Genomic DNA, 18,192 nt, shown 5'->3' on the forward strand with positions numbered 1-18,192 from the left:
TCCCCCTCTTCTCTCCGGTAGACCCCGAGACCGATGATGCCGCTGTGATCGACTACGTCACCAACGACCCCTCCTTCTTGTCTGAGCAACTAGGCAAGCAAACCCCCCTTGAGCATTCTGATATCGCCCATTTCTTTCCCTCTCATGCTTGCATTAGAACTGCTACTGCTTTCTGTATGATCCTACTCTGATGCATAGCCTGTTGTTGTTTCTTGTTTTCATACCTTACCTGCTTATCCTAAACTGCTTAGTATAGGTTGGTTAGTGATCCATCAGTGACCCCCACCTTGTCCAAGTTGCCTTGCTTTATGTTCGATGACTCGATCAACGTGATCGACGTCCAGGCCCCAACACCGCACATCACTTTCCTCTTAGTTGCTCGACACTACTGGGTTACTATCGAGTGCCGAGGGTGAGACATCTTCAGCACTTATGTTGTTAACCTATAGTGTAGCTATTCGGTCATGGTCATCGAGGGTGATTTCCTCCTTAACCACTTCCGATACGGCTCAGTCGTGCAACCCCTCAAGTGTGAACCTCGAGGGTGGATCCTCTTACGTTCACCTTGATGATTACATCGAGTTGAATTCACCGGGGGTGATTCCTCGGATTTTCCCCTTGATGTTTGGACACACAGATACTTGGACTTTACCCTTGTTACTTGGAAAGACGGTCGACCCTGAGGGGTACCCGCGCGAGCTTAATAGCGAGTGATGTGGAGACGGGTTGACCTGGTAGGTGCCTGCGAGATACTTACGAGGCGTGGCCGAGCATTCTTAGCCCTTGTCACAAGTACTCGAGACGGGGCGACGGGGTCACATCGATCATGAGTCTCTGCTCGTTACCACGCGTTCCTAATCCACTACAATTTGGATATTTGATCCGAGGGGCCTCTGGCCTAATAGCACTAACCATCACGTGGGCATAGTATGGGCGTTCTGCGTCGTATACATCAGCCGAAGCTTAATAGACGTCAGCGACTGAGCGGTGCGCGGCAAGTTGGACTGCGTAAGCTCCTACCTTGTTGAAGGAGGTAGCTAGGTCTGCTCACCGGCCGCGTACACAACATGCAGGAGTTCCCGAGGAGATGGCCCATGACCCCTGGGGGCATAGGTTTAGTCTGGCGTGCTGGCCTCTCTATTAAGCCTAGGTCGGGTTGCGGCGTATTGTTTGGCCGAGGCCGGGCATGACCCAGGAAAGTGTGTCCGGCTGGAGTTAATCGAGCGTGGTGGGTAAGTTGGTGCACCCCTGCAGGGAAGAAAACATCTATCGATGGCCTGTCCTACAATAACAGACACTTGGAGTTGTATCCCAATCGATACAACTAGAACTGGATACTTGAGGTGAGAAATGAATGGATTGTGATGAGAAACGGATGGTGATGAGAATTGGATTGTGATGATAACTGGATAGTATGGCTCTGGGATTGCTTTCTCGCAGGGAGTCGAGAAAGGATCTCTGGCCAAGGTTGATAACACTTCTACTACTTTACTTTATGCTACTCTACTCCCTCCTGTTGCTGCAAGATGGTGGTTTCCAGAAGATGCTAGTCTTCGATAGGCTAGGCTTTCCCCTTCCCTTCCGGCATTCTGCAGTTTAGTCCACAGATACAACCCATTCCTTTGATACAGATGCATACTTAGTTTAGATCTGATGTAAGTCTTGCGAGTACTTTGGATGAGTACTCACGGTTGCTTTGCTACTTCTTTTTCCCCCATACCCGATTGTTGCGACCAGATGACGGATCCCAGGAGCCAGACGACACCACTGATGACTACTACTATCCGGAGGATGCCTACTACTACGTGAAGACTGCAGACGACTAGGAGTAGTTAGGAGGCTCCCAGGCAGGAGGCCTTGCCTTTTCAATCGTTGCTGCTTTTGTGCTAGCCTTCTTAAGGCAACCTTGTTTAACTCATGTCTGTACTCAGATATTGTTGCTTCCACTGACTTTTGTGTATTCGAGCCCTCGAGGCCCCTGGCTTGTAATATAAAGCTTGTGATATTTTGATTTGTGTCTAGAGTTGTGTTGTGATATCTTCCCGTGAGTCCTTGATCTTGATCGTACACATTTGCGTGTATGATTAGTGTACGATTGAATCGAGGGCGTCACACCACCAAACGATCAGATACGGAGCCAAAACCCTAATTCCACCGCCGTAACTTTCTGTATCTACGAGATCCCATCTTGGGGCCTGTTTCGGAGCTCCACCGGAGGGGGCATCGATCACGGAGGGCTTCTACATCAACACCATAGCCCCTCCGATGAAGTGTGAGTAGTTCACCTCAGACCTACGGGTCCATAGTTAGTAGCTAGATGGCTTCTTCTCTCTTTTTGGATCTCAATACAATGTTCTCCCCCTCTCTTGTGGAGAACTATTCGATGTAATCTTCTTTTTGCGGTGTGTTTGTTGAGACCGATGAATTCTTTTATGTATGATTGGTTATCTTTGCAAGTCTCTTCGAATTATCAGTTTGGTTTGGCCTACTAGATCGATCTTTCTTGCAATGGGAGATGTGCTTAGCTTTGGGTTCAATCTTGCAGTGTCCTTTCCCAGTGACAGTAGGGGCACCAAGGCACGTATTGTATTGTTGCGATCGAGGATAATAAGATGGGGTTTTCATCATATTGCATGACTTTATCCCTCTACATCTTGTCATCTTGCTTAAGGCATTACTCTGTTTTCATTAACTTAATACTCTAGATGCATGCTGGATAGCGGTCGATGAGTGGAGTAATAGTAGTAGATGCAGGCAGGAGTCGGTCTACTTGTCTCGGACGTGATGCCTATATACATGATCATACCTAGATATTCTCATAACTATGCTCAATTCTGCCAATTTCTCAACAGTAATTTGTTCACCCACCATAGAATACTTATGCTCTCGAGAGAAGCCACTAGTGAATCATATGGCCCCCGGGTCTATCTTCATCATATTAGTCTCCTACTACTTAGTTATTTCCTTTCCTTTTTTACTTTGCTTTTATTTTACTTTGCATCTTTATCACAAAATACCAAAAATATTATCTTATCATATCTATGAGATCTCACTCTCGTAAGTGGCCGTGTAGGGATTGACAACCCCTTATCGCGTTGGTTGCGAGGATTTATTTGTTTTGTGCAGGTACGAGGGTCTGGCGCATAGCCTCCTACTGGATTGATACCTTGGTTCTCAAAAATGGAGGGAAATACTTACGCTACTTTGCTGCATCATCCCTTCCTCTTCGGGGAAAACCAACGTAGTGCTCAAGAGGTAGCAACAAGGATTTCTGGCGCCGTTGCCGGGGAGGTCTACGTAAAAGTCAATATACCAAGTACCCATCATATACCCTTATCTCCCGCATTAAATTATTTGCCATTTGCCTCTCATTTTCCTCTCCCCCACTTCACCCTTGCCGTTTTATTCGCCCTCTCTCTCTATCCTCCCTCTCTTTCTCTATTTCCCTCTTTTTGCCCGCTTGCTTTTTGTTTGCTTGTGTGTTAGTTTGCTTGTTTGTCACGATAGCTCAAGATAACACTAAATTGTGTGACTTCACCAATACCAACAACAATGATTTTATTAGTACTCCGATTGCTCCTCTTACCGATGCTGAATCTTGTGAAATTAATACTGCTTTGCTTAATCTTTTCATGAAAGATCCGTTTTCCGGCCTTCCTAGTGAAGATGCCGCTACCCATCTAAATAGCTTCGTTGATTTGTGTGATATGCAAAAGAATAAAGATGTGGATAATGATATTTTTAAATTGAAGCTATTTCCTTTTTCGCTTAGAGATCATGCTAAAGCTTGGTTTTCGTCTTTGCATAAAAATAGTATTGATTCATGGAACAAGTGCAAAGATGCTTTTATCTCTAAGTATTTTCCTCCCGCTAAGATCATCTCTCTTAGAAACGATATTATGAATTTTAAGCAACTTGATCATGAACATGTTTCACAAGCTTGGGAGAGAATGAAACTAATGATACGTAATTGCCCTACTCATGGTTTAAATTTGTGGATGATTATACAAAAATTTTATGCCGGATTGAATTTTGCTTCTAGAAATCTTTTAGAGTCGGCCGCGGGACGCACTTTTATGGAAATCACTTTAGGATAAGCTACTAAACTCCTAGATAATATTATGGTTAATTATTCTCAATGGCATACTGAAAGATCTACTAATAAAAAGGTGCATGTGATAGAAGAAATTAATGTTTTGAGTGGAAAGATGGATGAACTTATGAAATTATTTGCTAGTAAGAGTGTTTCTTATGATCCTAATGATATGCCCTTGTCTACTTTGATTGAGAATAATAATGAATCTATGGATGTGAATTTTGTTGGTAGGAACAATTTTGGTAACAATGCATATAGAGGAAATCTCAATCCTAGGCCTTATCCTAGTAATCCCTCTAATAATTATGGTAATTCCTACAACAATTCCTATGGAAATTATAATAATATGCCCTCTGATTTTGAATCTAATATTAAAGAATTTATTACTTCACAAAAGAATTTTAATACTTTGATTGAAGAAAAATTGCTTAAGATTGATGAGTTGGCTAGGAACGTTGATAGAATTTCTCTTGATGTTGATTCTTTGAAACATAGATCTATTCCACCTAAGAATGATATCAATGAGTCTCTCAAAGCCATGAGAATTTCCATTGATGAGTGCAAAGAAAGAACCGCTAGGATGCGTGCTAAGAAAGATGCCTTTATAAGAGCTTGTTCTTCTAGTTCCTATGAAAATAAAGATGAAGATCTAAAAGTTATTGATGTGTCCCCTATTAAATCTTATTTTTCCAATATTAATCTTGATAATTATGGGACTGAATATGATCCACCTTTACCTAGAAGGCGTTCCAAGAATTCGGAATTTTTTGATCTTGATGCTAAAATTGATAAAAGTGGGAATGAAGAAATTAAAACCCTAGATGTTGCTAAACCCACTATTATGGATTTCAAGGAATTTAACTATGAAAATTGCTCTTTGATTGATTGTATTTCCTTGTTGCAATCCGTGCTAAATTCTCATCACACTTATAATCAAAATAAAGCGTTTACTAAACATATCGTTGACGCCTTGATGCAATCTTATGAAGAAAAACTTGAATTGGAGTTTCTATCCCTAGAAAACTTTATGATGAGTGGGAACCAACTATTAAAATTAAAATTAAAGATCATGAATGCTATGCTTTATGTGATTTGGGTGCTAGTGTTTCCATGATTCCAAAGACTTTGTGTGATTTGTTAGGTTTCCGTGATTTTGATGATTGCTCTCTAAACTTGCACCTTGAGGATTCCACTATTAAGAAACCTATGGGAAGAATTAATGATGTTCTTATTGTTGCAAATAGGAATTATGTGCCCATAGATTTTATTGTTCTTGACATAGATTGCAATCCTTCATGTCGTATTATTCTTGGTAGACCTTTCCTTAGAACGATTGGTGCAATTATTGATACGAAGGAAGGAAATATTAGATTCCAATTTCCATTAAAGAAAGGCACGGAACACTTTCCTAGAAAGAAAATTAAATTACCTTATGAATATATTATGAGAGCCACTTATGGATTGCCTACCAAAGATGGCAATACCTAGATCTATCCTTGTTTGTTATGCCTAGCTAGGGGCGTTAAACAATAGCCCTTGTTGGGAGGCAACCCATTTTTTTTATTTCTTGCTTTTTGATCCTGTTTAGTAATAAATAATTTATATAGCCTCTGTTTTGGTTGTGTTTTTTGTGTTTAGTTAGTGTTTGTGCCAAGTAGAACCGTTGGGAAGACTTGGGGAAAGTCTTGTTACACTTGCTGTAAAAAACAGAAACTTTAGCGCTCACAAGAACTGCTGCCATTTTTATTTGGAAAGTGCTATTTAGTTAATTCTTTTTGAAGATGCTTAATAGATAAATTCCTCACGTCCAGCAATTTATTTTAGAATTTTTGGGGTTCCAGATCTTGCGCTAGATACATATTACTACAGACTGTTCTGTTTTTGAAAGATTCTGTTTTTCGTGTGTTGTTTGCTTATTTTAATGAATCTATGGCTAGTAAAATAGTTTATAAACCATAGAGAAGTTGGAATACAGTATGTTTAACACCAATATAAATAAATAATGAGTTAATTACAGTACCTTGAAGTGGTCTTTTGTTTTCTTTCACTAACGGAGCTCACGAGATTTTCTACTTTAAGTTTTGTGTTGTGAAGTTTTCAAGTTTTGGGTAAAGATTTGATGGATTATGGAAAAAGGAGTGGCCAGAGCCTAAGCTTGGGGATTCCCATGGCACCCCCAAGATAATCTAAGGACACCTAAAAGCCAAAGCTTGGAGATGCCTCGGAAGGCATCCCCTCCTTCGTCTACTTCTATCGGTAACTTTACTTGGAGCTATATTTTTATTCACCACATGATATGTGTTTTGCTTGGAGCGTCTTATATGATTTGAGTCTTTATTTTTTAGTTTACCACAATCATCATTTCTGTACACACCTTTTTAGAGAGCCATACATGATTTGGAATTTGTTAGAATACTCTATGTGCTTCGCTTATATCTTTTGAGTTATATAGTTTTGCTCTAGTACTTCACTTATATCTTTTAGAGCACGGTGGTAGATTTTTTTATAGAAACTATTGATCTCTCATGATTCACTTAGATTATTTTGAGAGTATTAAATAGCATGGTAATTTACTTAAATAATCCCAATATGCTTGGTATTCAAGAATAATAAAAGAACTTCCTTATGAGTGTGTTGAATGCTATGAGAAGTTCGATACTTGATAATTGTTTTGAGATATGAAGATGGTGATATTAAAGTTATGCTAGTTGAGTAGTTGTGAATTTTAGAAATACTTGTGTTAAAGTTTGTGATTCCCGTAGCATGCACGTATGGTGAACCGTTATGTGATGAAGTCGGAGCATGATTTATTTTTTTGATTGTCTTCCTTATGAGTGGCGGTCGGGGACGAGCGATGGTCTTTTCCTGCCAATCTACCCCCCTAGGAGCATGCGCGTAATACTTTGCTTTGATAACCTGTAGATTTTTGCAATAAGTATTTGAGTTCTTTATGACTAATGTTGAGCCATGGATTATACGCACTTTTCTCACCCTTCCACCTTTGCTAGCCTCTCTAATACCGCGCACCTTTCGCCAGTATCATACATCCACCATATACCTTCCTCAAAACAGCCACCATACCTACCTATTATGGCATTTCCATAGCCATTCCGAGATATATTGCCATGCAACCTTCCATCGTTCCGTTTATTATGACACACTCCATCATTGTCATATTGCTTAGCATGATCATGTAGTTCACATTGTATTTGTGGCAAAGCCACCATTCATAATTCTTTCATACGTGTCACTCTTGATTCATTGCATATCCCGGTACACCGCCGGAGGCATTCATATAGAGTCATATTTTGTTCTAAGTATCGAGTTGTAATTGTTGAGTTGTAAGAAAAATAAAAGTGTGATGATCATCATTGTTAGAGCATTGTCCCAGTGAGGAAAGGATGATGGAGACTATGATTCCCCCACAAGTCGGGATGAGACTTCGGACGAAAAATAAAAAAAGAGAAAGAAAAGAGGCCAAAAAAAGGAGAAAAGGCCCAACTAAAAAATGAGATAAATAGAGAGAAGGGACAATGTTACTATCCTTTTACCACACTTGTGCTTCAAAGTAGCACCATGATATTCATGATAGAGAGTCTCCTATGTTATCACTTTCATTTACTAGTGGGAATTTTTCATTATAGATGGCTTGTATATTCCAATGATGACCTTCCTCAAAATGCCCTAGATCTTCATGAGCAAGCAAGTTGGATGCACGCCCACTTAGTTTCTTTTGTTGAGCTTTCATATACTTATAGCTCTAGTGCATCCGTTGCATGGCAATCCCTACTCACTCACATTGATATCTATTGATGGGCATCTCCATAGCCCGTTGAAACGCCTAGTTGATGTGAGACCATCTTCTCCCTTTTTTTCTTGCCCACAACCACCATTCTATTCCAATTATAGTGCTATATCCATGGCTCACGCTCATGTATTGCGCGAAGATTGAAAAAGTTTGAGAATACCAAAAGTATGAAACAATTGTTTGGCTTGTCATCGGGGTTGTGCATGATATAAATATTTTGTGTGGTGAAGATGGAGCATAGCTAGACTATATGATTTTGTAGGGATGACTTTCTTTAGCCATGTTATTTTGAGAAGACATGATTGCTTTGTTAGTATGCTTGAAGTATTATTATTTTTATGTCAATATTAAACTTTTGTCTTGAATCATTCGGATCTGAATATTCATACCACAATTAAAAAGAATTACATTAAAATTATGCCAAGTAGCACTCCGCATCAAAAACTCTGTTTTTATCTTTTACCTACTCGAGGACGAGCAGGAATTAAGCTTGGGGATGCTTGATACGTCTCCAATGTATCTATAATTTTTGATTGCTCCATGCTATATTATCTACTGTTTTGGACATTATTGGGCTTTATTATCCACTTTTATATTATTTTTGGGACTAACCTATGAACCGGAGGCCCAGCCCAGAATTGTTGTTTTTGCTTGTTTTAGGGTTTCGAAGAAAAGGAATATCAAACGGAGTCCAAACGGAATGAAACCTTCGGGGACGTGATTTTCTTAACGAACAAGACCCGGGAGACTTGGACCCTACGTCAAGAAACAAAAGAGGAGGCCACGAGGTAGGGGGCGCGCCTACCCCCCCCCCCCCCCAAGCGCGCCCTCCACCCTCGTGCGCCCCCTGTTGCTCCACCGACGTACTCCTTCCTCCTATATATACCTACGTACCCCCAAACGATCAGATACGGAGCCAAAACCCTAATTCCACCGCCATAACTTTCTGTATCCACGAGATCCCATCTTGGGGCCTGTTCCGGAGCTCCGCCAGAGGGGGCATCGATCACGGAGGGCTTCTACATCAACACCATAGCCCCTCCGATGAAGTGTGAGTAGTTCACCTCAGACCTACGGGTCCATAGTTAGTAGCTAGATGGCTTCTTCTCTCTCTTTGGATCTCAATACAAAGTTCTCCATGATTCTCGTGGAGATCTATTCGATGTAATCTTCTTTTTGCGGTGTGTTTGTTGAGACCGATGAATTGTGGGTTTATGATCAAGTCTATCTATGAACAATATTTGAATCTTCTCTGAATTCTTTTATGTATGATTGGTTATCTTTGCAAGTCTCTTTGAATTATCAGTTTGGTTTGGCCTACTAGATTGATCTTTCTTGCAATGGGAGAAGTGCTTAGCTTTGGGTTCAATCTTGCGGTGTCCTTTCCCAGTGACAGTAGGGGCAGCAAGGCACGTATTGTATTGTTGCCATCGAGGATAATGAGATGGGGTTTTCATCATATTGCATGAGTTTATCCCTCTACATCATGTCATCTTTCTTAAGGCATTACTCTGTTTTCATTAACTTAATACTCTAGATGCATGCTGGATAGCGGTCGATGAGTGGAGTAATAGTAGTAGATGCAGGCAGGAGTCGGTCTACTTGTCTCGGACGTGATGCCTATATACATGATCATACCTAGATATTCTCATAATTATACTCAATTCTGTCAATTGCTCAACAGTAATTTGTTCACCCACCGTAGAATACTTATGCTCTCGAGAGAAGCCACTAGTGAAACCTATGGCCCCCGGGTCTATCTTCATCATATTAGTCTCCTACTACTTAGTTATTTCCGTTGCTTTTTTATTTGGTTTTATTTTACTTTGCATCTTTATCACAAAGATACCAAAAATATTATCTTATCATAACTATCAGATCTCACTCTCGTAAGTGGCCGTGTAGGGATTGACAACCCCTTATCGCGTTGGTTGCGAGGATTTATTTGTTTTGTGCAGGTACGAGGGACTGGCGTGTAGCCTCCTACTGGATTGATACCTTGGTTCTCAAAAACTGAGGGAAAACTTATGCTACTTTGCTGCATCGTCCCTTCCTCTTCGGGGAAAACCAATGCAGTGCTCAAGAGGTAGCAGTCAACACACCTACAAAGACCACAAAAGAAAGGAAAGCTAATATAAACTAAATAGAAATAAAAAGGTTGCAACAAACTTGGTAAAACAAGTAAATATCAAAAACTATGCATTGAAGACATGAATAAGTGCTACATGGATATGATATTAGGGATTTTGCACTAGAATATACTCTAAAAAGTATGCATAAAATCCACTTATCAAGCGCCTGGATCCAGACTCTTGCTGGTAAGAAAATCCAGGAACTCGCCGTCGTCAATGGTGCATGCCCGCCAAATCTCCTTCTCCCCTCCAACTTATTAGGCATGACCACCCTCACTCGACGACTATATCGATCTAATCTAGGTAATATATGCTCAATTTTCCATTTTTCACTTTTTAAGGTATATATATTGTCGTGTTGAAAGACCTTTTTTGTAGGAAATTGTATGAAAAGATTCTTACATATATATTTATATGGATCGAACTATAAATGAGTTCTCCGAGGTGGCGTTGGAAGATATGAAACATAGAGGAAAAAAAGAGATATTATGTCCATGTAAGAAATGCGAAAACCGAGTTTTGATTGACCCTTCCACTGGTCGTGTGAAGATACACTTGTTGAAACATAGTTTCATGCCTGGTTACACATGATGGACAAGTCATGGTGAGGACGAGGAGGATACCAGAGTCGAAGAAGGGGTGACAATACATGATGATAAGCCAGAAGGAGGCATGAAGAAAGAGGCCGGACATGAAAATCAGCCGGACGGACACGAAGTCTGTGCGGGGGTTCAGGAAGTGAGGAGTCTTTTGTACAAAAGACAGAAAGAACAGAGCGATAAGGATTTGTCCAAGAAGGAAGATCTAGATGAGCATGATGATAAACAATCTGGCGTCTATCAAGAAGAAAGTGAAGTCCAGCTCAAAACAAAGTGTACGAAAAGAAGCCGAAACACGTTGTTGGGTGTAGAAAGTTATGTCGAGAGAATTCAGAAATGACACTCCACTTAATTTTACATATATCTTTTATTATTAACCAGCATTGTAGTATGTATCGACTGCATGTATTTCAATCTTAATAAAATAAATATCATCAAGTAGTATTTAGACGTAAAAGAGCTACGTGCAAAATAGCTCTAAACGGAATTTGGCGGGTGAAGATTTGCCCCAAAGTGGGTAAGGGAATGGTGAAACATAGCTATGGCATTGGCGACGTAGCTGAAAGGACATGCGGTGCCCCCATGTGTGGTTTTGGTAATTGATGACAATCTCTATGGACTAACGGTTGCCTTGAGTTATATTTGAAGCATTTGTCCATAGGATTGTCTTGAAGTCCATGTGTTGGTTTCAAGGAGTTTATGAGATGGCCAAAGTGCTTTTCAAGGAATTATCCAAAGATTGGTCATGTGTGAGTTGAGATGGCCAAAGTGATTTTTAAGGGATTATCCAAAGATTGGTCATGTGTGAGTTGAGCTTATTGCAAGCATGTCTTGAAGAAGAAGATTGTGTGATCATTCATGTTTACCTTCAAGACATCATCCAAATGAAGAGAGTTGGAAAGATTCAATGTTGATTAAGACTAAGTCAAGAGTGAATCAAGTTGATCAACTCACAAAGCATAGAAGAAGTACCGAGAGGGATCAAGTGATCCCATGGTATGGTAAGAATTGTCCATTACGCTTTGTATACTAACCCATGGTCTACGTGAGAGTTCTTTGTGGGGTTAGGTATGTTTCCATGGTCTTGCGTCAAGAGGAAGATCTCATACAACCCATGGAGGATGACATCAAGTGGTGATCGTCATCAAGTTTGCAGTGTGCAAGTTCAAGTGGAGCAACTCGAAGAGTGGCTCACCCATAATGGAGTATGGGGGAGCAATCAAGCTTGAAGCTTGCCGTCCATTGTGGTGTCAATGGAATTGTGAAGATGTGCCAAAGAGTGGCTCACCCATAGTGGAGTATGGGGGAGCAATCAACTAGTCTTCATCGAGCCAACACAATCAAGAAAGGTGGTCCAACTTGAGGAAGTCAAGATCGTCATCATCTAGCTCAAGTGGACTATGTGCAAGGCAAAGGTTTGCCCTTGATAGGTTTTCTATTTTACCGGTCTCATAGTGGTAGTTGGGAGACCGGGTTGTAGGATCGATTGCCGTACTATCAAGGGGGGCTCTCTAGGGAGTAGCTTGATCGTATCATTAGTCGAGAGCTCAAACCATTGCATCCTTGCATCATCTTTCTTGGTTCTTGTTTGGTTCCATTTGTGAGTCTTAGATCTTATGGTCATCTTGATGACAAGCTTGAGTTCATCGAAAACGGAGTTCGCATGCATCTTCTATGATGTTTTCGGTGTTGGAGGTTTTACCGGTCTTATCCGAGGAAGGGTTCTCACCATTTTATTATGGTCCTTTTCTCATTTGCTTCTTATTGATATTTCTCTCAAGATTGTGTTAGCCCTTGTCGTTAGCTTTCCAACAAACTTGGTTTCGTTGAATTCGGAGCTCGTATGCGAAAGTTGTGGTTGTTTTGATATTGCCTGTTTTACACAGAGAGGTTGTACCACCCCATGGAGAGGTTGTACCGCTTGACCGGTACAACCGGTGTTTGGAGCGGTTGTACCGCTCCAGAATTGGTCCGGAGGTTGTACGGGTCATGTACCGCTCTACCACCGGACTGGTCTCTGTTATGGTACGGTTGTTGGGCGGTTGTGGGCCGGTTGTACCGCTTATTGCCTGTTACCGGTTGTACCGGTGCTCACAGAGGTTGTACCGCTCCTATGTTGTTCTGTACATAACGGGCAGATTCATGGGGACCTATTTAAGGGGGTCTTCTTCCCCAATGGTTCCCTATCTCTTGAGTTTGTTTTTGCCCCCATTGTTGACCTTCTTTAAGCTTGCTAACTCTCACTCCCTCCATGGATTCTTGCTAGTTTTTGAGGGAAAAGAGAGAGGAGATCTAGATCCACATTTCCACCAATCACTTTCTCCTCTATGTGAGGGAAACCCTTTGGATCTAGATCTTGGAGTTCTTGGTGTTCTCCGTCTTGTTCTTCCTCTCATTTTCCCTCCCTAGCATTAGTTGCTCCGGTGGGATTTGAGAGAGAAGGACTTGGGCACTCCATGTGCCCTTGCCATTGCATTTGGTGCATCGGTTTGAGTTCTCGACGGTGATACGTGGAAGTGAATTTTGAGAAGCTTATTACTCTTGGCTGTTTGGGCACCCTAGAGCTTGTTCCTCTTGGGTGCCTTGGCGCCCTAGACGGTTGGTGTTGTTCGGAGCTCAATCATTGTGGTGTAAAGCTCCGGGCAAGCGTCGGGGTCTCCAATTAGGTTGTGGAGATCGCCCCGAGCAATTTGACGGGTACCGGTGACCGCCCCCAAGGGTTGCCAAAGTGTACGGGTTCGGTGACCGCCCCCAAGGGTTGCCATTTGTACGGGTTCGATGACCGCCCTCAAGGGTCCCTTAGTGGAATCACGGCATCTTGCATTGTGCGAGGGCGTGAGGAGATTACGGTGGCCCTAGTGGCTTCTTGGGGAGCATTATGCCTCCACACCGCTCCAAACGGAGATTAGCATCCGCAAGGGTGTGAACTTCGGGATACATCGTCGTCTCCGCGTGCCTCGGCTATCTCTTACCCGAGCTCTTTACTTATGCACTTTACTTTGTGATAGCCATATTGTTTCTTGTCATATATCTTGCTATCACATAGTTGCTTATCTTAATTAGCATAAGTTGTTGGTGCACATAGGTGAGCATAGTTGTTTTAGGTTTTGTGCTTGACAAATTAACCGCTAGGTTTATTCCGCATTTGTTTAAGCCTAAATCGTAATTATTTTAAAACGCCTATTCACCCCCCCTCTAGGCGACATCCATGATCTTTCAATTGGTATCAGAGCCTCGTCTCTCTTTATTAGGCTTTACCGCCTAGAGAGTAAAGATGTCGACTAGGGGATTAGGATTCTCTGACACTCTTAGTTTCGATGGCACAAATTTTGATGTTTGGGTAATTCGCATGCTTAATCTCTTTAGGGTCATGGACCCAAATTTAGAGCTAATTGTAGATATGGGTTTTTCTCCTCCAAAGGATACCCAAAGATTATCTTTAGAGGATGAGAAAAACTCTTATCTCAATGCTGAAGCTTCTAATGTGCTTTTTGATGCTTTGAGTGATGTAGTTATATTTCAACTCACGCCGTTCCGGGATGCTCATGAGTTGTGGACGAAGCTTCAAGAAAAATATGGTGTGTCCAAGATTTGTGGGGATGATTGTTCTCCCTCCACCTCCGTTCGTATAGTCTTCTCAACTTCTTCTACTTCACCTACATGTGGTTTGCCACAAGGTAATGATATGGTGAGTAGTGTTGGTCATTGCAATGATGATAGTATGCTTATTGTGGATGATCCTTCATCACTATCTTATTGCAATGCTCCTTCTTTGGGCTTTAACACTTCGAGCACTCGAAATGCTTCATATGCTTGTGTTGATAGTCCTTTCATATCATGTAGAAATTGCTTGACTAAATCTCATGATGATATGTTTACTATGTCTTGTTGCCATGATAAAAATGCATATATTTCCTCGAATTGTTGTGCTAAAAATGTAGAGGAAACCCAACACCCCATGGAACAAGATGTGGTCTTGAATGGTGCTTCAACGGATCCTACATCATCATCTATTGCATTTTGCCTTATGGCCAAGGCTTCAAAGGTATCTCCCACTTTGAATCCCAATATATCTTGTGATGATATTGATGATGGCAAGAGTGATGATGATGTTGATTATGATGAAGAGAATGATGATGTTGCCTCCTTAAAAATTAAGGGGGAAATGATTTTTAAAGCTCTTCTTAAGAATAAAATTGCTCGTTCCAACTTCATGGAAATCATGTCTATTGCTATTGAGGGCAAGAAATATATTGATGAGTTGGAATCTCGTCTTGAGGAGCATGAGGTCACCATTGATAAAATGGAAGGTCATGAGCGTGATTACTCTAATGAGATTGCGGACCTCTCTCAAGCTCTTGAACTTGAACAAACCACCAAGGAATCTCTTGAGGAGACTTTTGCTCTAGAATTATCTAGAGTGAGGGAATCTCATGATAGAGCTCTTGAGGTGGCCAATGATTTTGAAACTAAAAATGAGGAGCTTGAAGTTGCGCATGCTAAACTCCTTGAGGACTTTGAGCACCTCGAAAATGGATCAAGGGTCATTAAGGGTGAGCTCATCAAACTCACCGAGTCTCATGCTCAACTTAAAGCTTCTTATTCAAAAGAGCTTGCCAAGGTGTCTTCTCCTCTTGTTGCTAATGATGATGCTTGTGCTACTAACTCTATCTCTTGTGAAGCATCCATATTGAAGGAGAATGTTGAGCTTCGGGCTCAACTTGAGTTGCTATCTAGCAATTATGGGAAATTGGAAGAAAACCATGAAAAGCTCTCAAGCTCTCATGATGATCTTCTAGTATCCCATAATGAGCTAAAGATATCTCATGAGGCCATGATTTCTAAGGTAACATCTAGTGAGCCTCATGTGGATACTAGCACTAATTCTAGTCAAAATGCTATATTGCCATGTGCTAGTCCTTGTAATTCATCTACTCACAATGTTGGTACATCTTGTGATGAATTGCTTTCCTTGCCTTGTTGCTCTAACGATGAAGCTTATACTTCCTCTAGTACTTGTGTTGAGACTAACCATGTAGAGGAAATCAAAGAGCTCAAGGCCCAAGTCACTTCTTTGAAGAAAGACTTGGAAAAGAGTCATGAAGGGAAATCCACACTCAACAATATCTTGAGTGTGCAAAAATCCCCCAATGACAAAGGTGGACTTGGATTCAACTCCAACAAGAAGAAGAAGTCCAAGGTGAACAAAAGGAAGGGCCAAGAACAAGTCAAGAATTCGGCCAAGATTGTTTGCTTCAAGTGCAAAGTAGAAGGGCATCATGTTAGATCTTGCCCATTGAAGAAGAAGCCCATTAGTGACAAGCAACAAGGGAAGCGGCCACAAGTACACTCTCATTCTCAACCTCAAGTTGAAGGAAAGCCTCTTCCCAAGAAGACTCAAGCTTATGCTTCTCAAGTTGAGAAATCAAGTGAGAAGAAAGTGAAGAGTAGACGTTGCTACCTATGTCGCGAGAAAGGTCACCTCGCCTCTTCATGCACTAGTGGTAACTTATCCAACCCAATTATTATTGATGATGTCTATTCTCTTGGGAAGGATAAGGTTGGCAATGTGGTTGCCAAGTTTGTTGGTACTCAAAGTGGTTTGAAGCAAAGAACCATTTGGGTAGCCAAGCCTATTGTGACTAACCTCTTAGGACCCAACTTGGTTGGGGACCAACAAGCTCAAACTTGATCAATAGGTGATGTTGGAGGTCATTGGAGACTTGGCTACATTATGAAGAATTAAGGGTACTTCATCATTCTTATTGTCTCAAGCCAAGTCAATTGAATCATCAAGATTATATCTTATATCCAATGTGCCTCCTTGCGGTAACTTGTACCTCAATTGCTTACTTTGAAAGTTACTTGCCCCCTTGCATGTTTTGGTTTTGTTCCTTGCATGTGTTTGTATATGTTGTGCTTCCAACTTGATTATCTTGAGCAATCAAGTATGTGTGTGTTGGTTTGCACATCATGTACGCGTGTGTCATGCGTTGAGCCTTTTGCATCTTGTTTATTTCTTAGTTGTCTCTTGTGAGACATTAATGGAATATCCCATTATGGGGAAGTGATGTGCTTTGTGCACTTCACAATCCTATAAAGGTGGGTACATGGGGAATACCACTTAGTATTGATATTGCAAGCTTATCTAGTCACTATGTGGTATGTCTTCTCATGAGAAATTCAAATTCTAAATAGTCCATTAATTATATCTTGTTGGATCCTTTAATTGCCTCTTGTCTATCTTTACTTGGTATCACATTATGGGGGAGTAATATGCTATGTGTATATTACTAGCCTAGAAAATGTGTACATTTGAGATATTGTCATCTAGAGTTGATATTGTAAATTATCTTGTTCCTAGGTGGCATGTTAGCTCTACAAGTTGCAATTTGCTTTTTGTATGGTGTAAAGATGATGTCGGATATCCTTGCTATCTACCACCGGGAATTATTTCCATTTACTTCTTGTCTTTTGACAATTGGTACTCACTTTTGTGGTAGAATTTATTGATCATCTTTACATTGGCTTTTGTTTTTATTTGCCATTTCTCTTGCCAAGGATTGTATCATCTCCCTTTGTCTTCCATACCACTTGTGGATCTTTTTTAGTGTTTTCTAGATATAGTGAAAGTGGTGATCCCACCTTGTGCATTTTGTATTCAAATGCAAATTCTCTCAATGCACTAGTCTTGGGGGAGCTATCCTATTTTCTATAAAACACTCGTCTTGCGATCCTTATCAAGTGTGTGTTGGTGGAAGGCAAGCCGTTTTCATTTTGGTACTTTGTGCCATCATGAAACTTTGTAGAGAGCTTGGTTTATTTGGAACCATCCTCTCTTTTGGGAGTTTGATACCTTTTTTGAGTGTGTCAATGGATATCTCATTCCTTGATGTATCTTTTATGGATATCCTCCAAGTGATGTTTTATTCATTTGGTATCTTTTCTTCACTTGGTTTTCTTTGTCATTTGGTATCGGTTCTTGAAAGTCTTGAGCGTGCATATTAACTTCATGTAGTATCTTTGGCATGCTTTCTTTCTTCGACCCAATATATAGGGGAAACTCCACCAAGTCTCAAATTGGATGAGATGTGCATGAATTTCATTTCCTTTTCTATATGCACATATTTATGTGGAGTTTGTCCTATGTATTGTTGGTGTTTCTAACTCTTTGGTCCCAATGAGTTTGGGTACCATTTTGTTTGTGTTGTTGTTCTAGGAACAATTGGAGATACATTGGATGCTCGGCTCACTCACAAGGAAGGTGTTGTCATCATGTGCTTATTGGAGTCGAGCTAGGATGATCAATGAACTACTATCTACCTTCAATTGGTATCTACTACATACTTCCAATGTTAACTCGGTAACAAGTATCTTCATATTCTTCATGCACACATTTCTTGCATCAACCTTGTGTAGGTTGTATCATGGCATGTTATTCATTCATTCTTGTGATACGTGTTCCCTTTCTCAAAGCATCCCAACAATGATCTCTTGTTGCTAGTTGTGATGTCTTGATGGGTGTGTGGTAGGAATTCATTTATATACAATAAGACC

The sequence above is a fragment of the Triticum aestivum genome, chromosome 6A (genome assembly GCF_018294505.1).
Source record: "Triticum aestivum cultivar Chinese Spring chromosome 6A, IWGSC CS RefSeq v2.1, whole genome shotgun sequence".
Taxonomy (NCBI): domain Eukaryota; kingdom Viridiplantae; phylum Streptophyta; class Magnoliopsida; order Poales; family Poaceae; genus Triticum; species Triticum aestivum.